Source organism: Rhinopithecus roxellana, chromosome 13 (genome assembly GCF_007565055.1).
Source record: "Rhinopithecus roxellana isolate Shanxi Qingling chromosome 13, ASM756505v1, whole genome shotgun sequence".
Lineage (NCBI taxonomy): Eukaryota > Metazoa > Chordata > Mammalia > Primates > Cercopithecidae > Rhinopithecus > Rhinopithecus roxellana.
The window spans coordinates 54,836,005-54,860,878 of record NC_044561.1 but is presented as its reverse complement, the minus strand read 5'-3'; the positions used below and the strand labels follow the sequence as shown (position 1 = coordinate 54,860,878).

At 44.1% G+C, this 24,874-nt stretch overlaps 1 protein-coding gene across 1 annotated transcript in view; it reads right to left on the bottom strand.

Moving 5' to 3' along the window:
* B3GALT5 (beta-1,3-galactosyltransferase 5) overlaps positions 1-24,658 on the bottom strand; it is a 115,354-nt gene extending 90,696 nt beyond the window's left edge. The window contains exon 1 of the mRNA XM_010368700.2: positions 24,590-24,658. The gene's annotated coding sequence lies outside the window, so the exon portion shown is untranslated. The remainder of the gene's footprint in view (positions 1-24,589) is intronic.
* Between the last annotated feature and the right edge of the window lie 216 nt (positions 24,659-24,874).

Sequence of the window (24,874 nt, the reverse complement as noted above, 5' to 3'; positions counted from 1 at the left end):
GGTCCTGGATCCCTTCACATAATAACATCTGCTGCCTGAGAAGATAAACCCTGATGAAAGGCCACCTAGAATTTAAATGCATTTGCACCTTCTATCTCACAAGGATCTTTCCACATCTTTGCACAGAGATTCTTTATCCAGGATACTCCCACGGTTGAGGGCACACTGGGATTCCAGAGCCCCTTTTCAGAGCTCTCTGCTCCTCAGGGGTTTGGAAATTCTAGTAAAGTGGAGAAATATCCTGAACTCTGAGTCAGACAGTTGACTTTGAAGTTATGTTCTGGCTCACAAAAGCTCTATGATTGTGAGCAGCTTATGTAAACTCACTAAGCCTTAGTTTCTTTATCTGTAAACAGGGAATAATACTAATTCCCTTCCAGGTTTACTGTGAAGATTGACTCCAATAACATATGCAAAACACCAGACACAGTGTAGGTGCTCAATGAAAGTTAGCGTCCTTCCTCTCAACATGAAGGTCACGTGTAAATTCACACCCAAAAATAAAAACCCAGGAAAAGAAAATCAATACAGCTCTGAAAACTTATATCAAAATAATTATCAGATAAATCAACTTTCCTCTATTCCTCTTTTTCCCTAGATTTGTTTGGAAATTATTTTCCCTTTCTATCTGTTGGGGCAACTAAGTTCCTCTTCAAAGACTCCACTTTCTGGTCATAAGCTGTAAAAGTTGTAAATCAATCCTAGCCCCCTTCTTCTTCAAATGCAAATCGCACGTTTCCCCTTTTTGGAAAAAGTTTAAGTCTTAGCCAATCGAGATTAGCTTAGATTGTGCGGTCCAACCCCAGCCAATAGGAGAAGGACACAGAAACGGGAACTGCACTAGGATTAAAAACTCCTTTCCTCCTTTGTTCAGTGTGCTTTTACGATTGTAACAGGTGCAGGCAGCACCCTTCTGCAGAAGTAAAGGTACCTTGCTGAGAAATGTTCTAAGTGCAGGTTTCTTTTGCCTACACTGAGCACTTGTTTCCTACATATCCTTTCGCTGGTATCCTTTAAAATTAGACTAGGCATATGTGACTTACAAAGTCCAAAGTTAGTCCAGTCTCTCTCATCCTCCTGTGCAATGCAAAAACATCACAATGTGGACTCCAGTCACCCTTCCCCAGGTCACATGGCATTGTCCTGCATTGCATCTCTTACCTCATTTATAGCCCAAAACTAGTCTTCATTATTTTTATTTTATATAATCTGTGCTTTTGTTTTTTAGTAGTCTTTTTCATTGAAGGTTTACTACTTTCCACTTATGTTGCATTCACTCTTCAATGATTGCTAGCTGGCTCTAGAATTCTAGATTGATAGTAATTTCTCTCAGATATTTGCAAATGCTCTTGTTTGGCATAATAGTTATTAAACACAGGCTCCATCCTCAGAATCCCTGGGATCCCATCCTGACTTTGTCAGTTAGGAACTATCCGACCTTAGCAAATGATTCAGTCTTTCTGCCTCAGTTTTCTCATTGGAAACATAAGAATAATATCAGCTCACATCTTATAGGGTTACTGCAAAAAATTAAATGAGATAATGAATGTAAAACACGTAGAACACAATTCCCTAAATAAGGCTGGCTATTATTTTTATTATTATTTTATTGTCTTCTGACTTTTATTGCTTCTGTTGGGAAGTCTGATGGTGTCAAACATCCCGTGTCGCTTGCATTTAACCTGACTTTGCTCCTGGTTACTTTTAGGTAGGACCTTTGTTTCTGGCGTTTTGTGGTTTCATTGCTATATGTCTAGCTATCGATTTCTTTTTTTTTTTTTTTTAATTTATGCTGCTTAGTTCTCATTGTGCTTCCTGAATCTAAGGTTTCATTTCCTTCATGGAAATTAGAAAATGCTCAGCCATTATTTCTTTGAATATTGCCTCTATTTCTTCTATTATCTCTCTCTGGAAATTCTATTACACAACTGTTGGGATCTCTCATTCTATCTTCCATTCTACTGACCTTGCCTTTATATTCTCTCCCTCTCTCTCATCTTCTAGATAATTTCTTCATGTTTGATTTTTATTTCATTTATTTGGCTCTTTGCCCCATTTAGGTTTTAATTTCAATAGCGTTCTTCATTTATAGAAGTTCTATTTGATTCCTTTCCAATTCTTCTGGTCTTTTTGTGTCTTTTTTCTTTTTTCGTTCTTTCTAATGTCCTTGATTATTTTAAAATAAGTATTTCATAATGTGTAACAAGTATTCTTTCACCTGAGGATCTTAAAGATCCTGTCCTGTGCTGACGTGCCTGCCGACATTCCTGCATGGCGAGTTGATTCTGTCATTTCTCATTGTGAGCTCATCTCAGTGGCGCTCTCTCTGTCATTATGGATAAAATAACTAGATTATGGTCTAATTTAAGAGTGTAGCCCCACAAAGCTGCTTGTTTCTGCTAGACACCCAGGGAAATTATCAGCCGAGACCACCTTGGTTCGTTGCTCAGTTGGACAGGTTTGTGGCTGTCAGACTCTGCAGGTAGAACAAATACAAGCCCCACCCCTACCTAAGGGCAGGTGAACAGATTCCTTTCTTTCCACCCAAAGTCTGAGCCACAACAGACATGCTTCCTTGTCACCTGCCCTGGTGAGGAGATGATTCTTCTAATCTGCCCTTTTATAGAAGATGCAACAGTCTGTAGGTCCTGACCTCATGTAAATGTTCTCAGTTCCAGGTTTCTACTATAAGTTGGCCCAACACGATGCTCCTTTCCCAGCATGGGTATTAGAATCTAAACCCCTTGGTTAGGAAGATGAGCCAATCTCCCAAGGCAGTAGCAGCATCATTCCTCTCTGACTGCTCTGCTTCTTAGGTTCTGCTCTGTTGTGGCCTAAAGGTGTCCCTCACTTTCTTGCAAGTGGAACCTTGAATTTAGAAGAATCTTGGTTGTATTTTATCCATTATTTCTAGTTGTTTTGTTTTGTTTTGTTTTCTATGACAAAACTATTGTTTTGCTATAAAAAAACAACAGTTTTGGGGTATGTGGATTACATCATTGATAAAAATAGAAGTCCTAATTTACTGTGTATTTTTAAAGTTTTTAAAATTTAACATTAAATTCAAAAAGAATACCAAAGAACTCTTTAGAACCCTAAGCTACTTTTTTAAACCATAGAGTTTGAATACATTTAATACAATGACATTATTCTTATGATGACGTCTAAGCTAATCATGGAAGCAAGGGAATGTTCAAATTTAAATTTCCTCTTACTGAGGCTCAAGGAAAGCTCAAAAACCTTCCTGAGTCAGCATCCTTTTCTCAAAAGCTTAACTGCCTGCACCAACACCTTACCAAGGCCAGTGAGTAAGAGAGGAAGTACGCCCATGTGTTTCCCTTCTAGGACTGCCAACCTGCCAAACTGTTATTCTCTTCCATTTGTGGGCTAATTAAGCAGCATGATTTCATTCTATTAAATATAACAATGCTAAATTTATAATATATATGTGTGTGTGTGTGTGTGTGTGTGTATTCAGAATACTTGATAACACTTCATATACTGCCAATTTTCCAATGCCTAAATTCACACTTAAAATCGATTTTTCCTATTTCCTTTTTTCCGGTTAACTCTTTGCTAGGAACCTAGGAATACATTTGTTTCTAAGTCAAATTTTTCCCTAATCGTGCCTTAGGATTCTCCTTCTTCTATTTTGACCCTCTTTACATCTGGACTTTGTTGAAATCATTCTATCAGAATGTGAGCTCCCAGAGGGCAGGGACTTGTCTTCTTCAGTCCTAGAACCTTTGCCATATAGTTTGTGCTCAGCAAATATATGTTGAATAAATGAAAGAACCTTTGAGCTTTTCCAAACTAACTTCCCTCCCAAAGCTGGAATTCTTTTTGATAGAATCCTCACAACCCAAACTTCGCCTAAATATTTCTAATGACACAGAGCTTTCCACAGCAGGAGGAAGCCTGTTCCACTCATGGCTACACCTGCTTATTTGCTTGGTTTGGTTTTTTTACTTGAATCACTCTACACCTACACCTGTTCTACGTGGGTTCCAGTTTATTCTTCTGCAGTAATGTTCCACTATGGTGTGAATGTTTAGGTCCCTCCCCCAAAGTTCATGTGTTGAAATCCTAACTGCCAGTGTGATGGTATTAGGAGGTGGGACCATTGGGAGGCCATCAGGGTTATGGGGAGGGAGCTCTCATGAATGAGATTAGTGTCCTTATTAAAGAGATCCCAGAAAGCTGCCTTGCTCCTTCCACAATGTGAGGACACAGGGGAGAAGGTGCCCTTTATGAACAGGAAGCAGGCCTGCACCAGACACCGAGTCTGCTGGCACCTTGATCTTGGATTTCTCAGCCTGTAGAACTGTGAGAAATAAATGTCTGTTGTGTACAAGCCACCCCGGTTATGGTATTCTGTTCTTGTTATAGCAGCCCAAAGGGACTACGACATGCTCCCCGGGATTGTACCTGATTCTTCATGGTAGCCTGTAAAAACACAACTCTCTTATCTTATGATAGATTCTTAGAGCTGGGCACGATCTTAGGTTTCATCCTAGAAATTGGGATCTTTTAAGAATTTCCTCCACAGATTTGGATGCAGTTGGTTCATGGGCCAGCACTAATGCATCACTATATTCTGGCAACAAGTTCACCCCAAATTTCTCTCCTCCTCAGTTAATGGTTTCTCATTCCTGTAACCGATCCTGGGCTTGGTTTAATCTGGGCATCCCTTCAGAAAATACGTCACCCCCATAAATGGATACACACTCTAAGTGCTGTCAGCCCACCACAGGCAACGAAGGAAACGATGTGACACAGTTTTTCTATGAATGTGGCCTGAGCATTTCCATTGCCTTATGTTTTGTCCCATTTTTAACTTATTGTCAGTTAAGTCTCCAGTTCTTTCTCAAAAGCATAGCACACGCAGTCAGGGAAAGAAAACTCAGTGCAGAAATTTGCATTTACTCTTTTTAAATTTTAAAAAGATTTTTGGTCGATGTTTCAATATTTAGATCAATTGAAAATAATACTACATTCCAAGCAAATGACAGAGATGAATGACCCAAAATAAACCTAGACCTTGACTCAATACCAAATATCTTAGCTGCTTGATTCAGGGCCTGGAAAAGAGAATTTGGAAGAAGCAAGTGAATGGGCATAAGAGAGATCTTCCAATCACATGCCAATGCTCCAAGGAGACAATTCACCATCAAAAGGGCACTAAACAAGCAAGTGGGCAGAATACCCAGCCAGTTACTGTAGCCAGCCTCTGTCACCAGCCACACTAGCAGGCTCCTGAACGAAGGAGCCATAATGGCAAGGGTGAAGGTTACGCACGAGTCCAAAAGCATGGGCTCCTATTCACCAGCTGATCTCACTACTGCTACTACCCAATGTCCAATTTGCAAGCGACAGAGACTACCTCTGAGCCTCCAAGACGCCATCATGCCTGGAGAAGACTAGCAAGACATGTCTTTGCAAGTTAATTACATCAGACCCCTTTCTGATGCAGCAATGCCTCTCAATGGGAACCAACACATTTTCTGGGTATGGTTTTGCCTTTCTTTCCTAGACAGCTCAGCCGGCAGCACAATCTGATAAAATTTTTAAAACTATTTGTATATATACACACACACATACTTTTTATCCACCAACTAAACAGCCTACATAACATTGCACTGGGTCAAGAGACCCACTTTACAATAAAAGAAGTGTAGCAGTGGATACCAGAGCATGCAGTCCCTTAGTCCTATCACATAATACAACACATGGAAGCTGCTAATTTAGTGAAGGCTTGGAATCACCTTTTGAAGATGCAACTGAGGCATCAGCTTGGAGGCGATAACCTGCAAAGATGAACCACCATCCTCCAGGAGGCAGCCTAAACCCTTCAAGAAGGACCTCATATGGTGGTTTGTCTCCGATAAATGGTCACAAGAACAAAAGGGGGCGACGGAGTGGCCCTGCTCCCCATTACTCTCAGCGATCTGCTTGGGAAATTTGTGCTTCTCGTGCCCACACTCCAGGTGCTGTGGATATAAGATCCTAGTTGACAGAGAGGGAATGCTTCTTCCAGGGCACACAGTAAGAGTCCTATTGTGGTTCTGGCCCACTCTCTTTAAGCTTCTTGTGCCAAGAGACCAACCAGACAGGAAAGTATTTCCCTCCCAGCAGGGGCCATTGACCCTGCTCATTGGGGTGGGTAAGGCTACTGTCATGAGGGGCGGTAGGAAAGATCACGCTGGTACCCAGGTGATCCACTGCGTGTCTTTTATTACACCCCTGCCCAATCTTGACAACAAATGTCCAAGTGTAGTTCTATGTCAACATGGTAGCCAGGTGTTCAGACTCCTTAGGATGAGGGTGCAGGTCACCCCCATGAGGTCAGCCACTTAGACCAGAAGTGCTACTCAGCGAAGGGCAGGGGAATACATAATGTGTAAGGATGGAGGGAGAAGATGAGTAACTGCTGTGGCTTTGAGATGAGCTTTAGCAATAAAGACTACAGGACTACAGGGCTCTCCTGAGTTTCCCCAGGAAAGGAGATCAGCCAGAATGCTGGTGCAGCTGTTTAATGAAGCATGATTATGCGCTGCTACATTATCTGTTAGAAAAAAGGAGAAAAAGACACTAACTTGGAACATTTGCCAATTACCGTGGTGTAAAAATTTCCTCCATAGCCTATTTCAAGCTATCAATGGCTTAACAACTGTCCTGCAAAATTCCTGAAAAGTCTAACAATCTGCTGTCACAATCTGTTACAAGCTGGTTTCAGCACACCTTTGAAAGCACATTGCTCTGTGAAGGGAGTAGATCTGAGTTGATCTGGAGTAGATGCTCCAGGAATGTGAGATAGTAGATGCTGGCGCGTACTTCCCAGGTCTGCCACCCTACCCTTTTCAGCACTGAGTCGTCCAGGAATTGCCCTTGGCAAAAGAAGCTGCCTTTCCTAAGGTTTTGCTGGGACCACCTGCATCTGATGAGGGGGGCGGCAGGGGACAAAGGCTCAGCCCCCTTGCCTCAGTGGGACAGCTTTCAAGGGCCATCCTAACTCCAGGGCTCCTAGCAGGATCCACTGATGACCTGCGTTCAACCAAAGGCAGCTATCACAGTTCACCTTCCCCCTCCACCCAATCATATTCCTCTCACCCCTCAAAAGAAGATATTCTTCAATATGTCCCCAGCATGCAAATCTCAGAGGCTCAGAATCTGGTTCCCAGACCTACAAAAATTCAGAAGACACATTTTTGGCAAGAATCATCAAAATAGTGAGGAAGAGAAAGACCAAGAGAGTGAGAGAGAAAATATATAAATAAACATAATATAAAATAAAAAGGGGACACAACTATAGGCAAAATGAGATTTGAAATAGTGGAAGAACACCCATATCATAATAAACCTGGGGGCCTAGGTTAGAAAGGGTCTATTTCTAGGAAAATTGGCTGTTTACTCTGCTGATAGTTTATTTTGCTTTATAGAAGCTCCTTAGTATAATCAAGTCCCACATATCTATTTTCAATTTGTTGCAACTGCTTTTGAAGACACTTGGGGTACAGTAGGGAGCTGTGCCTGCCCAGGATGGGGAAGGTTCACTTGGGGTGCAGTAGGGAGAAAGATACTCAAATGCCAAAACTGGCACGAGGAGAAAAAGACAAATAGAGAGTAAATGTTAAAGAAACTGAAGTGGTGGTCAAAGATCTCTGCTACCAAAAGACTTCAGTCGCTGATAATTTCCCTTGTTAGATCTCTCAAACATTCAAGAAACCATTAATTCCTAAGTTATCTTAACCTAAAATGTTCACAGGCCGGGCGCGGTGGCTCAAGCCTGTAATCCCAGCACTTTGGGAGGCCGAGACGGGCGGATCACAAGGTCAGGAGATCGAGACCATCCTGGCTAACACGGTGAAACCCCGTCTCTACTAAAAAATACAAAAAAAAAAACTAGCCGGGCGAGGTGGCGGGCGCCTGTAGTCCCAGCTACTCGGGAGGCTGAGGCCGGAGAATGGCGTAAACCCGGGGGGCGGAGCTTGCAGTGAGCTGAGATGCGGCCACTGCACTCCAGCCTGGGTGACAGAGCCAGACTCCGTCTCAAAAAAATAAAATTAAATTAAATTTAAAAAAAAAAATGTTCACAAAATATTAAAAGAGCAAAATAAATCGGACACACTCACTTTAAGAGACCAATGTAATCTTAATTCTAAAACCAGAAAACGATAATGCAAATTACACACACACACGCGAGCACACACACACACATACACATACACATACACATACACATATCTATATTTGCAAACTCATTTTGTTCTTTATTTTACTAAGTCATTTGTTCAGCAAAAATGCTAAATAAAACATTAGCTAGCTAAATCTAACTGTATGTATTTTTTAAAAATACAATGTGACCAAATAGAGTTTATTCTAGGAAAGCAAAGAAAAATCTGTCGATGTAATTTACAACATTCATAGACAAAAAGTATGTACAATCCCATGACCATTTCGATCAGGAATGAAAAAGCATTTGACAGGTTTCAGTGTATATTTTATAATTAAAAAGGTCTCTGCAATAAAAATCAGTTTCTTAAACTTCATAAAGCTTATATACCAAAATCTTACAGCAAATGTCAAGGGAGAGATGCTAGAAGCACTTTAAAATCAGGATAAGACAAGCATGTCCGTGATACCACTTCTGCTCATTCTAATAAGGAAGGAAACAGCAACCAGAGAGGTAGGAATTGGGAAGGAAGGGACAAATCTGTCATTTTCTGTACCTTCTAAGAAATACAAACAGAATCAGGGGACAAAGCTTTTGAACTAGTGAGTGGGTTCAGAAAGAGTGCCAGAAACGAGCTTACCCAGGCCGGACTCAGTGGCTCACATCTGCAATCCAAGCACTTGGGGAGGCCAAGGCAGGAGAATTACTTATGCCCAGGGGTTTGAGACCAGCCTGGAAAAACATGATGAAACCCTGTCTCTACTAAAAATACAAAAAAATGGCCAGGTATGGTTGTGTACATCGGTGATCCCAGCTACACAGGAGACTGAGGTAGGAGGGTCACCTAAGCCTGGGAGATCGACGCTGCAGTGAGCCATGATCACGCCGCTGCGCTCCAGCCTGGGCAACAAAGCTAGACCATCTCAACAAAAACAACAACAACAACAACAACAAAGAAATGAGTTTACCCTGCAAAAATGCGATGACATTGCAACTAGAACACGTTGTCGAAAATAAGATGCCGCTAAAGAAGAACTAAAACTCTTAAGTATCAAGATATTAATATAGCCAAAAATTTACAGACTCTCTGTGGAAAAAAAAAAAAAGTTAAAACTCTGTACAGGACATATTCGCTCACGCAACAAAAATGGTTGCTTGGTGCTATGCGCTGTACTGGAGTCTAAAGGTAGAGCAAAATAACAAACCAATACCTGCTCTCGTGAAGTTCAAATGCTAGTCGGGGAGAGAAAATAAAAAGTAAATACAAGAAATAAATTCTATAAGGTAGTATAAGAATATAGTATAAGGTCATGGCTTACTGCAGCCTCGACCTCCCAGGCTCAGGTGATCCTCCTACCTCAGTCTCCTGTATAGCTGGGACCACAGATGCACGCCACCATGCCCAGCTAATTTTTTGTATTTTTAGTAGAGACAGGGTTTCACCATGTTGTCCAGGCTGGTCTTGAACCCCTGGGCGTAAGCAATTCTCCCGCCTTGGCCTCCCCAAGTGCTTGGATTACAGACATGAGCCACTGAGTCCGGCCTGGGTAAGCTCGTTTCTGGCACTCTTTCTGAACCCACTCACTAGTTTAAGAGTTTTGTACCTTGATTCTGTCTGTATTTCTTAAAAGGTACAGAAAATGACAGATTTGTCATTTCCTTCCCAATTCCTACATCTCTGATTGCTTTTTCCTTCCTTATTAGAATGAGCAGAAGTTTAAACGCTAGTGGAAGGGAGAAAATAAAAAGTCAATATAAGAAATACATTCTGTAGGGTAGTATAAGAATGTAAGTTTCCTGGGTGCAATAGAATGGGTTTAGGGATGCTGGAGAGGGGATCTCAGATTGAAGCGGGTTGCCAAAGTAGGCCTCATTGAGAGAGGTTGATAATTGAGCAAAGACTTGAATAAAAAACAGAGTGAGGTTTAAATGTTAGACCTAATACCATAAAAACCCTAGAAGAAAATCTAGGTAGTACCATTCAGGACATAGGCATGGGCAAGGACTTCATGTCTAAAACACCAAAAGCAACGGCAGCAAAAGCCAAAATTGACAAATGGGATCTAATTAAACTAAAGAGCTTTTGCACAGCAAAAGAAACTACCATCAGAGTGAACAGGCAACCTACAGAATGGGAAAAAATTTTTGCAACCTACTCATCTGACAAAGGGCTAATATCCAGAATCTACAAAGAACTCAAACAAATATACAAGAAAAAAACAAACAACCCCATCAAAAAGTGGGCAAAGGATATGAACAGACATTTCTCAAAAGAAGACAATCATACAGCCAACAGATACATGAAAAAAATGCTCATCATCACTTGCCATCAGAGAAATGCAAATCAAAACCACAATGAGATACCATCTCACACCAGTTAGAATGGCAATCATTAAGAAGTCAGGAAACAACAGGTGTTGGAGAGGATGTGGAGAAATAGGAACACTTTTACACTGTTGGTGGGATTGTAAACTAGTTCAACCATTATGGAAAACAGTATGGCAATTCCTCAAGGATCTAGAACTAGATGTACCATATGACCCAGCCATCCCACTACTGGGTATATACCCAAAGGATTATAAATTATTCTACTACAAAGACACATGCACACGTATGTTTATTGCGGCACTATTCACAATAGCAAAGACTTGGAATCAACCCAAATGTCCATCTGTGACAGACTGGATTAAGAAAATGTGGCACATATACACCATGGAATACTATGCAGCCATAAAAAAGGATGAGTTTGCGTCCTTTGTAGGGACATGGATGCAGCTGGAAACCATCATTCTTAGCAAACTATCACAAGAACAGAAAACCAAACACCGCATGTTCTCACTCATAGGTGGGAACTGAACAATGAGATCACTTGGACTCAGGAAGGGGAACATCACACACTGGGGCCTATCATGGGGAGGGGGGAGGAGGGAGGGATTGCATTGGGGAGTTATACATGATATAAATGATGAATTGATGGGTGCTGACGAGTTGATGGGTGCAGCACACCAACATGGCATAAGTATACATATATAACAAACCTGCACATTATGCATATGTACCCTAGAACTTAAAGTATAATAAAAAATAAAAAATAAAAAAATAAAACCACATAAGATATCACTACATACCTATTAAAACAGCTAAAATTAAAAAGACCATGTCAAATGTTGGAAAGAACATGAAAATTTTCATATGCCTCTGTCAAGAATGTAACATGGTACAACCACTTTGGAAAATAGTTTCTTTAAAAGCTAAACACCACCTTCCATATGATCCAGAAATTTTACTTCTAGGTTATTTACCCAAGAGAAAAGGAATATATACAAAGACTTGCACATGAATATTCATAGTAGTTTTATTTGTAATAGACCAAATCTGGAAACAAGTCAAATGTCTAAATGGATAAATAGATTGTTGTATATCTGTAAAACAAAATACTACTCAGCAATAAAAAGAATGACCTTTTGATACAAAAAAAAAAAAAAAAAAAAAAACAGAGTGAGGTATGGCGATACATCGGGGAAGAGTGTTCTAGGCAGAGGAAGCAGCCAGTGCAAGAGGTCCGGGGTGCAAATGTGCCTGGCATATTCAAGGACCAAAGTGAAGGCCTGCGTGGGTGGAGCAGGGTGAATGAGCAGGAGCTGTAGAAGACGTGTCCCGGGGCCACTGGACAAAGGAATGACGCGTTCTGACTGACATTTAAAAAAGCATTCCGGCCCAGGCACAGTGGCTCACACCTGTAATCCCAGCACTTTGGGAGGCCAAGGTGGGCAGATCACTTGAGGCCAGGAGTTCAAGACCAGTCTGGCCAACATGGTGAACCCCTATCTCTACTAAAAATACAAAAGTTAGCTGGGCACAGTGGCACGAGCCTGTAATCCCACCTACTTGGGAGGCTGAGGCATGAGAATCGCTTGAACCAGGGAGGCAGAGGTTGCAGTGAGCCAAAATCGCACCATTGCACTCCAGCCTGGGCAAAAGAGGGAGACTCCGTCTAAAAAAAAAAAAAAAATCATTCCAGATAGAGTGTAAGGGAAGATGGGAAAGCAATGAGAAGGTACTGAAAATATCTAGGAAAAGCAAAGAGGCTTGGACCACAGAAGCAGCAGTGAAGACAGGAAGAGGCAGTCAGATTCGGAAGTATTTTGGAGGGCCACTCAACATTTCCTCATTGATTCGCTGTGAGGTGTGAGAAAAAGAGAGGCGTCCAGGGGACTTTCAGTGTTTTTGGCCTGAGCAGTCACAGGTGTAGAGCCGCCACTGAAGTGGAGAGAGCAGGTTGGAGGGAGACCACATGTTCACTCCTGGACACGTTCGGTTTGTGTACCAGCCATCCCAGCAGAGAGGTCGGGCCGCACGCTGGAACAAGGCGTCCAGAGTTCAGGCGAGAAGAGAAGTGGAGATGCAAATGTGTGAGTCATGTGCGTGTAATTTGTATCCACAGCCATGAGCTTGGAAGAGAGGAAGTAGGTGTAGACAGAAAAGAGAAGAAGTCCCAGGACAGGGACCCAGGCAGGAGAGCAAAGGAGAAAAAAAAAAAAAAAAAAAAAGGCAGAAACCAGCTGGAGAGGCAGGAGGGAAACCTGGAGCGGGAGACCACGGAAGGCCGGGAAGCAGGCAGAGGAAGGAGAGTGAGCCGCGCCAGGCGCTGCTGATGGCTCCGGGAAGCCGAAGGCTGAAGTTTCATCGCTGCAGCTTGGTGAAGGGGAGCTTATCGATGACAGTGACAAGAGCAGTTTGGGGAGAGGGGTGAGAAAACCCAATTACAATAATTTCAGATTAGAATATCACCTTTGCAACATTTCCATAAATCTAAGATTATTCTGAAACAAACATTTTCCTTAATAAAATAGAACAAGAGGAGAGGAACTAGGAACCGGAAGTAGGGACGATTCTCTCAGAGGTTTTCTGTAAAAGGGAGCAGAGAAATAGACAATAGCTAAGGAGGAGAGTGGGATCAACAGAAGATTTTTTTTTAAGGTGGAAGAAATAAAAACATGTTTGTGCACTTATGAGCCAGGAAAGAGAAATGATGATGTAGGAGAGGGAGGGGAGGCTTACGCAGCAGCACACCTTTCAATAGGCAATGGGGGACAGGTCCTAGGCGCAAGCAGGAGAACTTCCCCACTTTAGGAGCTTGGGCAGTTCATCTCTATTGCAGCAGAAGGGAACGTGGAGGATATAAATGCAGACACAGGTGGGTGGATAGGTGCAGTGGGAGTTTGGAAACGTTCTCTTTCATGTCTTTAGTGAAGAAGGAAGCAAGATCACCAGCTGAGAGGGGAAGAAGGAGAGGATGGTGGGAAGCTGAGAAGAAGGGAACCTCTTGGCATCTTCACCTAAGAGAGTGGAAAAAGCCAGTGCGTTGGGAATACACAGCACTGCGGGCTTGCAGGGGAGTGCGGGTGCCCACCTGATGATGTCGGTCATTCGTGTAAGTGGGACCCGTGGGTGCGGTTGTGTTTTTCTCTAGCCCCATTCTGTTAAATCGGCATGAATGAGGAGCGCACATGGCAAATTGCAGTAGGCAAATTGCAGTGCATCAGCACCATGACCTGAGCAAGCAAGAGCAATAAAATCACATGTGCAATGAAGCGAGCAGCAACAGGGAGCTGGAAACATGGCAGCAAGTGACTATCGTGTGTGACCAGGACATTCAACTAAGTGAGCAGGAATGAGGACAGGCTGCAGGGCCCACAGGGAAAAGACAGGGGAGAGGAGTCCATGAGTTGTGTGCAGGTTGCTGAAGGGTCCGGGAGGATTGGCAGAGTTCGGGCAGTAGACAGAGCAGAGCGGCAAGGCCAGGAGGTGGTGGGCAGGGAGTGGAGATGTCCAGCTAGGATTACAGAGACATTATACTAACTGGTAATGACAAAGCCCAGGGCAATGCTAGAAAGTTCTAATAGAACTATCTGTGATGATGAAAATGTCCAATATCTGCATTAGCCAACGTGGCAGCTGCTAGCCACAGGCACTTAAAATGTGGCTAATGCAACTAAGAAATCAAATGTTTACTTATTCTTGATTGTGACTAATTTAAATGTATATAGCCACTAGTGGTTAGCAGCTACCATATTGGACAGCACGTCTAAGGTATAATAAACCATAAGAGTGAGGCACTTGGGCTGCAGGCAGGAGAGGATGTGTATAGGACAAAATCATTGGGAGAGAGAGATTCAGGGAACTGGAAAGTTCCTTGTTGGAAGAATCAACCACATGGACTAAAATCATGCACAACTAAGGCTGGATGGTGATGGAGAGAGTGACAGGGAACCAGGAGCCCCAATCACTGAGAAGTGAGCAGTCAGCAGATGGCTGCAGCCAGGGGGAGAGGGATGCGATCTGATGAGATGAGATAAAGCTGAGGCATTTAGAGAGGTCCAGAAGGGATGAGAAGCAGCAGGAAGGACGCCTGCCCCACCTCCAGGTCCAACAGCGTATATTCTAGAAGGAACAGTGGAAAGGCCCAAGGGTTTGGGCAGGAATGAGAAATGCAGTGAATATTGGGGATACTCAGACACTCTGGGGATCCAGAAGGAGCCGATGAGGAACCTAGAATTCTAGGGCATCCATGGTGACTGACACGCATGTGAGTGAGAGGCACGCAGAGGCAAGCTGTGGTGGACACAGGGCTAGTGAGTGTGTTGACACTGGTTGCTGGGACCCGGGAGGGGATCTGGATTCCCTCAAACCCCTGCTAAGGGAGGCCTTCCCCACAGCTGCCACGTCTCTCTCCAGAGCCTCACTGAAATCCTTCTTGGTGGAGGGTAGGAGACCGGGAGAGGTGCGTTCCCCACTAGGCATGGGAACGCTTTACTTCAAGCACTCAGGGCACATTCTAGATCTTTGTTAATAGGTGCAAAGATGTCAGGAATCCACGAAAGATGCCACTTAGATGGGTGAAAACCAGAATAAAGATGTCATTCTCCCTGCATTAAGATATAAATGCAATCCAGTTGCAATAAAATTACAGGCGAGTGTTTTGAGAAATTCAGTAAACTTATTTTAATTTTACCATGGAAGAAGAAAGGTGTATGAAGAGCTAGGTTGGACCGGGTGTGGTGGCTCATGCCTGTAACCCCAGCACTTTGGGAGGCCGAGGCAGGCAGATCACCTGAGATCAGGAGTTCAAGGCCAGCCTGGCCAACATGGTGAAACACCGTCTCGACTAAAAATATAAAAGTCAGCCCGATATGGTGGCGTGTGCCTGTAATCCCAGCTACTCAGGAGGCTGAGCCAGGAGAATCACTTGAACTCAGGAGGTGGAGGCTGCAGTGAGCTGAGATCATACCACTGCACTCCAGCCTGGGCAACAGAGCAAGATCCTGTCTCAAAAAAAAAAAAAAAAAAAAAACTAGGTCAACTTTTAAAAAGCCAAAAACCAAAACTAGGTCAACTTTTAGCAAGCCAAGAGCCAAGTGAGACTGGGCACGGGTGGCTCACGTCTGTAATCCCAGCACTTTGGGAGGCCCAGCCTGATGGATGACTTGACAGGAGTTAGAGACCAGCCTGGACAACATGGCGAAACCCTGTCTCAAAAAAAAAAAAAAAAAAAAAAAAAAAAAATATATATATATATATATACACACACACACACACACACATATACAAAAATTGGCCAGGCATGGTGGTGCACACCTGTGGTCCCAGCTACTTGGGAGGCTGAGGTGAGAAAGATCCCCTGAGCTCCGGAGATCGAGGCTGCAGTGAGCCGTGATTGCACCACTGTGCTCCAGTCTTGGAGACAGAGCAAGGCCCTGTCTCAAAAAGAAAAAGAAAAAAAAAAAAAGCAAAGTAAAGCAGGCTTGTTCTGCTAGGCATTAAAACACATCTCAAAGTTATGGTAATGAAGAGACAGCATGCAAGCTGCACAAAGTAGAAACTATATCCAGGAGACAGAATAGAGAGTACCGAGTGAAACGTGTCCGAAAAGGATTTAACATACAGTAAAGGGAAACAAAACTCAATAAGGAAAAGAGGACAATGGTTAGCAGATAGTGCTGGAGACACCATGACTGTATCAATCAAAACATGACTGAATCTCTACCTAACACAGAAATCATCGTGCACTGCAGATGAATGCAACACCTGCCTGAGGAAAGTAAAAGGGTGAGGATAACAGAAAGACATATAAGAGAATATCTTTATGATTTGCAGATAGGGTAGGACTTCTTAAAACTTCCAATATATAGGCCGGGCGCAGTGGCTCAAGCCTGTAATCCCAGCACTTTGGGAGGCCAAGACGGGTGGATCATGAGGTCAGGAGAACGAGACCATCCTGGCTAATACGGTGAAACCCCATCTCTACTAAAAAATACAAAAACCTAGCCCGATGAGGTGGCGGGCGCCTGTAGTCCCAGCTACTCGGGAGGCTGAGCCAGGAGAATGGCCTAAACCCGGGAGGCGGAGCTTGCAGGGAGCTGAGATCCGGCCACTGCACTCCAGCCTGGGTGACAGAGCGAGACTCCGTCTCAAAAAAAAAAACAAAAAACAAAAAACAAAAAACTTCCAATATACAGAAATATTAATAAATTTGATTGTATGAAAATGAAGGAGTTTTGTTCCAAATGGTCACCTCAGAGACAAAAATAAATACATGACAGACAGGGAGAAGATTTTGCAACAAATAAAATCTACCAGACAAAAAACAGAAATGTAGAACCAAAAAACGCCACAAACCAACAAGAAAATCTCAGCAGCTCTAATAGTCAAATGACTAGCAGCAGTTTACTGAAATGCAGCCAGATGAAAGGCCGCCTGCACTGGGGGAAATGATGACCATCATCAATAGGCAGAGAAATGCAAATTAATACCCTGGAAAACCACTTTCCACTTATTAGCCTGGCACAAACTCAGCAGCTGATGCCAAGTGCTGGCAGAGATGGAAGGACACTGGAACTGTGCCCACTGGTGGGAGGGGAGGCTGGGCACAGTCGGGCCCAGCTCACCAATTAGGCCTCAGCACCCCAGGGCCTGGCATTTCTGATTCCAGGCATAGAAATGTCCACATGGCCCCTTGTGGAGACATGTTTGAGAATACTTGTCACAGCTTTATTTGTAGGACAGAGAGCTGGAAGCACTCTGCCTCCACCACTGGAAGAAAGGAGGGTGAAATGATTTCCTCCGGCGGAACCGGGAAGTACCTGGCTGCTAAGAGAAGTGATGGCTTAGAGAAAATAAGAGACAGAGAGATTTACAACAATAATTTTGTGAGTGTTTTTTAAATGACTACAAAACAATGATATCTGTTTTGTAGGAACACATAACAAAATGGTATCCATTAAACCCAAGGGGAGGGGAAGAGGGACAATGCAGAGCCCAGGTCAAAGGAACGAACTGCCCGGGCTTGGCCCTGACACCACACGCAACTCAGCAAGCTCCTCCAGCTGGAGGCCACGGTGGAATCCATCTCAACACTTGTGAGTGGGGAACAAACAGTGAGTGTGCATAAAGCCCTTAGAACAGCATCTGGTCTGAAAGCGACACTGGAAGGGTTGGGTAATTGTTGTTGCTGTTATAAAAGGAAAAGAACCAAACAAGTGAGAGTCCTTGCATGAAGCCACGCTGAAAGTGTGACAAGAAGCGAGCACTGTGAACAGCTCAGCCCTCTGAACCTGATGTCCAAGCAGGAGTGAGAGAGAGATGGAGAGAGAGGGAGGAGGGAGAGAGGGAGGAAGGGAGGAGGAAGGAGGGAGAGGGGAAAGAGGGAGAAAAGAGAGAGAAGGAAGGAGGGAGAGGGAAGGAGAGAGGGAGGCAGAGAAAGAGGGAGAGAGAAGAAGGGAAGAGAAAAAGGAGGGAGGGAAAGGGGAAGGTAAAGAGGGAGAGGGAGGAAGTGGAGAGGGAGGAGGAGGTCTTAAATGGGGGTAGAGAAGAGGATGCCACTCTGAAGGTCTCCTGCAGCTCCAGGAACTAATACTTTAGTCTTGATTGCTGCTCTCCAGGAAGAGTCACAATGGGTCACATGCCCTGGCAACAGGCAATTTTGATTATTCACCAGACAGTAGCCCAGCAGTTGTCTCTTATTAGAAGAGCTCAGGGCTATCTGTCTCGGGATGTGGCAGTGTCTGCAGACCTACCTAAAACTGCCACAGAGTATGGCATTTTCCACAACATCCTCTTATCCTTTGCCAAAGTTGGCAAATACCGTAAGTTCCTCAGTGGAAGCTTGGTGGGTATTGCTAGAAGCTGTGCCAATGTGCAGTCATGGCAGGTGGTGCTGAGCCACGGGTTCCTTGTCTTGCAAGAGCAGTGCCACCTACAGAAGAGAATGTTCCACAATCTGACAGTCAAATGACAAAGAGCCGGAGGCAGTATCTTTCCAGGTTCCTCCCCAAGATTCCCCCGGCATCTGCACCTTGTTTTCTGCCCTAGGAAGCTTGCTTTCTTGGGGGCTGGGTTGGCCACACTCATATCCCTAGCTTGCTCTATGATTTCAGAATTAACTCAGCAAAGGGGAGCCCCAGCAGGGGACTGGAAGGCAGAACAGTAAAATCTCTGCCTTATTCCCTTGACCATCCTCTGTAGGGTGGCTGTGGTCACTGCCCCATTGAGGCACCTTCTCTAGAGACTCTCTCCTTCCCTGTCCCTTTGCTCACTTCCTCCCTCCCATCCCTTTGGTTTTAGGGATGGTAACAGCTGTTCCACCACCCTCCCTTTCCCTAATACCACACAACCCTGGTGGTTTCCCTACACCTTTGTACCTGGTGCCTTTATTAAGCCTTTCTTGGGTTTCCCTAATTTGAGTGTGCTTTTCCTGCCTGCTGGGACACTGATTCTGGGGCCCTGTCATTATGATAAGATCCAATTATGTCTGCTTCTATTCCTGGGCCCCGATACAGGCTTATTTCATGCCATCTTTTTAAAGAGCCACTTATATCCCCAGTCATGTTCATTATATATGCTGTGCTGAAGTCTGTTCTCAGTTCTTAAGATTTTCAAAGTCATCCTTGACTTTCCAAGTACTGCACCAAACACTCCAAAAGCATTTCCTAACTTCATTCACACAACACCAATAATAGATGACGTTGCCACCATCATTTTATAGATGAAGACTTTGAGACTTTTGGCTAAGATCTCACAGCCAATTAAGGATCTGCTTATCTTTGGGAAGTTACCAAGAATCTTTGATGGAGATCTTTATTGATTTTGCATCATCATTTTGGGGGACGCTCTGTTGGTGATAAGTTTCCTCTCAAAGCGGCTCAAGGAGCTTGTAGCACTATTTCCAATAGCAACTAATTCTCAATGATGGGGACTCTGCACTGGCTGCTGGCCGCTCTCAGGTTGTCAGAGTATTGAAAATGAGTCAACATCTACTTAAAGGTTTTTTTTCTTTTTTCTTTTTTTTTTTTTTAAGACAGAGTCTCACTCTGTCGCCCAGGCTGGAGTGCAGTGGCGCAATTTCCACTCACTGCAAGCTCCGCCTCCCGGGTTCACGCCATTCTCCTGCCTCAGCCTCCCAAGTAGCTGGGACTACAGGCGCCCACCACCACGCCCGGCTAATTTTTTGTATTTTTAGTAGAGACGGAGTTTCACCATGTTACCCAGGATGATCTCGATCTCCTGACCTCGGGATCCGCCAGCCTTGGCCTCCCAAAGTGCTGGGATTACAGGCGTGAGCCACCACGCCCGGCCAACATCTACTTAAAGTTTTAAGATCATTTACCTTAGCCAAGAGGGGCAGGAAAAGAGAGCCGGAGACAGAGTGAACTTTGTAGTGATTGAGTAATGTCTCCCCAAAATTCAAGTCCATCTTGAATCAGAACGTGACCTTACTGGGGAAACAAGGTCACTGCAGATATAATTAAGTTAAAGATCTTGAGATGAGATGTCCAAGTTTTAGGGTGGGCTGGTGGACACCAACCCTATGGCTGGTGTCCTTGTAAGAGGAGATGGGGAGACACAAAGACCAGAGGAGAAGGCCGTGTGGGAATGGAGGCACAGGCTAGAGTGAGGCTGCCACAAGCTGAGGAGTAACTGGGGTCACCAGAAGCTGGAAGAGGCCAGGGAGGATCCTCCCTAGAACCTTCAGTGAGTTGCAGCTCTGCCAATACCTCAATGGCAGATTTCTGCCCTCCAGAATTGTGAGAGAACACATTTTAGCTGTTTTAAGTCACCAAGTTTATGGTAGTTTGTTACCTAGGAAACTAATACAGTTGGATTAAACAACCTGGAGACAGGAACCTTATTTGAACCATCATAGAAACATTTTATCACCTAAAGCAAACAATCAATCCAAAAGAATAATACAAGATAAAGAAAACATCGGTGATTATCTAGCAAATGCATATGGTGTGTTAAATTATTACTTCTAGGCCGGGCGCGGTGGCTCAAGCCTGTAATCCCAGCACTTTGGGAGGCCGAGACGGGCGGATCACGAGGTCAGGAGATCGAGACCATCCTGGCTGACACGGTGAAACCTCGTCTCTACTAAAAAAATACAAAAACTAGCCGGGCAAGGTGGCGGACGCCTGTAGTCCCAGCTACTCGGGAGGCTGAGGCGGGAGAATGGCGTAAATCCGGGAGGCGGAGCTTGCAGTGAGCTGAGATCCGGCCACTGCACTCCAGCCCGGGCGACAGAGCGAGACTCCGCCTCAAAATAAATAAATAAATAAATAAATAAATAAATAAATAAATAAATTATTACTTCTAAAGACTGGGGAAAAATGAGAAGAGAAAGGGGATTTTTATTGTTTGTGCCATTTAGATTTTTTTTTTTTTACCATGAACATATACTACATTTATAACTTTTTAAAAAGATGATGCTGACATTAAAGGGGTTTGGGGTGGGGAGGCCTTACCTGGTAGGTCAGGGGGCATTTGATGCAAACATGCAGGTTTTGTTCCTTAAGTCTCTGTTGATTGATATCCCAATATAGTCCATGCCCCACTTTGGGGTCTTCACCCCTTCAACAAAGCTCTTAACCTTGTTTGGCTTGTCGTCACACGTGTCTCTAGTTAACTGGTGTTTTCTGAGTGTGGTGTGACTTGCCCCCCCTGCCCTGTAGCTTTTGTTGCTGCATGACAGAGAGAGAGAGAGTCAGAGACACAGAGAAGAGCAGGAAAAGAGAGACAGAGCAGAATGAATTGGCAAATGCCTCTCTAGCCCCAGCCAGCTTTGTAGAGGTGCCATGGTCCTGTCACTAGGACCTCTGAAGTCATCAGGAACCTAATGACCCTCAATACAGCTGGTTGTTTTCCCCAAGTATGTTGCCCAGGGCGATTCCTCAATTGATGTGGCCTTTAGGATGGGGGACAGGATGCCTACAGCCTAGAACCTCACAGCTCTACCCATGCCAGCCCATAGGGAACTCATGTAATTCAGAGCTACAGGCAGGAGTGGGCGATGGAGGGGCAGCACTTGCCTTAAGGCAATTAGAGGCTCCCAAATCCCACTAGGAACCACTTATGCCCAGTTTGAACTGAAGACTTTCTAGGAACCGTAAACTGTGTGAGACACTTTGGGTGTCTCTTCATAGAATCCTCATATCACCCCCTTGGGTTCAGTACTAATATTCTCCACAGCTCTCTTGATGACACCCAAGTGTATTAGTCCATTTTCACACGCTATAAAGAAACACCTGAGATTAGGGAATTGATAAAGAAAGGAGGTTTTATTGGCTCACTATTCTGCAGCATACAGGAAACATGGCTGCATCTGCTCAGCTTCTGGGGATGCCTCAGGAAACTTACAATCATGGTGGAAGGCAAGGGGGAAGAAGGCACTTCTTACATGGCCAGAGCAGGAGGAAGAGAGAGCAAGGGGACAGGTGCCACACACTTGAAAACAACCAGATCTCATAAGAACTGAATCCCAAAAACAGCACTACGGGGATGGTACTAAACCATTCATGAGTGACTGCCCCTATGATCCAATCACCTCCCACCAGGCCCCACCTTCAACACTGGGGATTACAATTTGACATGAGATTTGGGCAGGGCCACAGACTCAAACCATATCACCAAGTCTTGCTCAAGGTAACGCAGCCATTAAGCAGAAGAGCTGGGAGGTGAACCCTGTCCTTTCTCTTGTGCACTGGAGCCTGAGGCATAAAACCACACAAGGCCCTGGCCAGTCTCACCCTTGTGACTTCAGGAAACAAAAGACAAGCCATCCACTAGAAGATGCAGTGAGACCTTCAACCGTTTTTGTTCTTAACTTGAGGAACCTCAGGGTGTCCTGCTGGCAAAGAATCCCAGAGGCTTCAGGGCCCAAGTGGGGAAGAAATTCTTGCCTGTGGCTGATTCTCCTTGCCGTTCCCTTTTCCCTGTCCAGACCCCCAGGAGGCAGCTGATAAGGAACACTACTCACCTCCAGCAATGACTGCCAGAGTACAGCACCTCCACATGCATTCCTAATCCTCAGCTGTAGGAAAAAGCATAAATGTCCATCCCCAGAGTAGCAGGCTCTATACGAAGCAGGATGGCTGGCCAATCCCACCCACAGTGAGTCCTATGGTGACCACTATGATAATAGGAGTTAAGAAGAAACCACTTAGGCAGAGAGCAAGGGTATCTGCCTTGGTAAGGTTTATCTTTTTAATGAAAAGCAGCCCTGAATTACTTTCCTTTCTAACGAAGAGCATCCTGTAAAATCAAGCTGCAGACATAGATACCTGCATTGTGCCAATCATGTTCAAGATGGCGGCTCCATCTTCCCGTCTCTTTGTCAGCCACATGGAATGTAAGGAGCAGACAAGATGGCACCGATCACCTGGAAAGCTCACTTGCATAAGATGAGGGTGGGGCAACCAGCCATCCCCCCGTGCTATGTAAACATCATACTTGATGTAACCAATCTGTGAGCCCTATATTAATCAGACACTGCCTCCTCAAACTGGACTATGAAACCCGGTGCATTCACCAACAGCCAGTCCTTTCCGCTTGGAGACCCCTTTTTCTATGGAGAGAGCTGTTTCTTTCTCTTCTCTTCTGCCTGTCAAACCTTGGCTCCTAAACTCCTCATGTGTGTCCGTGTCCTAAATTTTCCTGGCACACGACAACGAACCCCAGGGTATAGACCCCAGACAACATAGCCGCTTCAGCTACAGTCCAGAAGTTGAAACTAACATCTTGAGTAACTTCAAACCCAAGTCAAGAGTTAGGCTAACTCTCACTGTACACTTCCATAGACACATTCTATACTGTAGTAATACTTTCCAAAACATAGGCACATGGCCTGATTAGCTTAGCCATAGTTGAGCCATCAAGGGTACACCTAGGAATATAAAACAGGGTTGAACCCTGACTGGTCACAGTGCTAAGTACACTGCATACATTTTCTCATCCAATTCTCACAACATTCTAAGGTACTATTTTTATCCCAATTTTAGAACTGAAGAATCACCCAAAAAGAGGTTGAATCCTTCAACCAGAATTACTGTATTAGTCCATTTTCACGCTGCTGATTAACACATACCAAGACTGAGCAATTTACTAAAGAAAGAGGTTTAATGGACTCACAGTTCCACGTGCCTGGGGAGACCTCACAATCATGGTGGAAGGCAAAAGGCACATCTTACATGGCAGCAGCAAGAGAAAATGAGAGAGAAGCGAAAGCGGAAACCCCTTATAAAACCATCAGCTCTCATGAGACTTACTCACTACCACGAGAACATTATGGGGCAAACCACCCCCATGATTCAATTATTTCCCACCGGGTCCCTCCCACAACACGTGGGAATTATGGGAGTACAATTTAAGATGAGATTTGGGTGGGGACACACAGCCAAACCATATCAATTACATATCTGGAAAATAAGAAAACCAAGATCTAACTGAAAAGCCTAGAATTCTACCACTATCACCTCCAATGTAGATGTTGTTGTAAATCAAAATGAACTGGAAATCAGGCACATTTTCACTGTCACTAAAATTTCCAAATCAAACACTCCTCTTTTTCTAGAATTCAAAATTACACTTTTTTTCAGGTTAAATACTTCTAGTCCCATTTTATTAATTTGGAGTATATTTTCTCTTGAATTTATAACACACTGATTATTTTTCAGTTGGCAATAAATACCCTTCCTAATGTGACCACAGTAGACAACTTTAGAAATCATGCCTTACGAACGACAAGCCACTTTAAATCCCACTTCATTCCTGAGTGGGAAATCCCACTAAGCCAGCAACTAATGGAAGTATAATATTCTAATAGTTGGGTTATTTTAAAACAAACTCTGTAGATAATCCCTTTTAGATGCTCGAGACGGCTTTGGTACCGTCACAGAATGAGAAATGCTTAAAGACTATGTTCAAATGATTTGCACGACAAGCGTTCAATGTGTTTCTGCAGGAGCATGTCAAATGAAGCAACGGTATGGTTTTGGAGCAGGCTTGAATTACATTCATCGGGTTTGCTAGCACATTGCACTCATCTGTTCATAAAATAATTAACGTGTGAAGGGTAAGACTCACATTTTTCCCTCCCGGGTCTTCAGGCTGAAGGTTTGTCTTAGCCATCATCACAACCAGCAGCTTTCCTGTGCCCAGTTGAACACAGAAAAGGCTTTGTTGTAGGAATTAGCCTCCCAGCCTGAGGGCCTTGGGCTCTCAGCGCCACTTCATTGATGGCAATGCTGTTGCCATAGTTACCAGGCTCCCCCTCCACAGTTTGCCTCTTCACCGCACCACAAAAGCTTTGGAAGAAAATAAAACTTAAAGTTGAGCCGTAGGCTAATACATCAGCCAATACTGTTACTT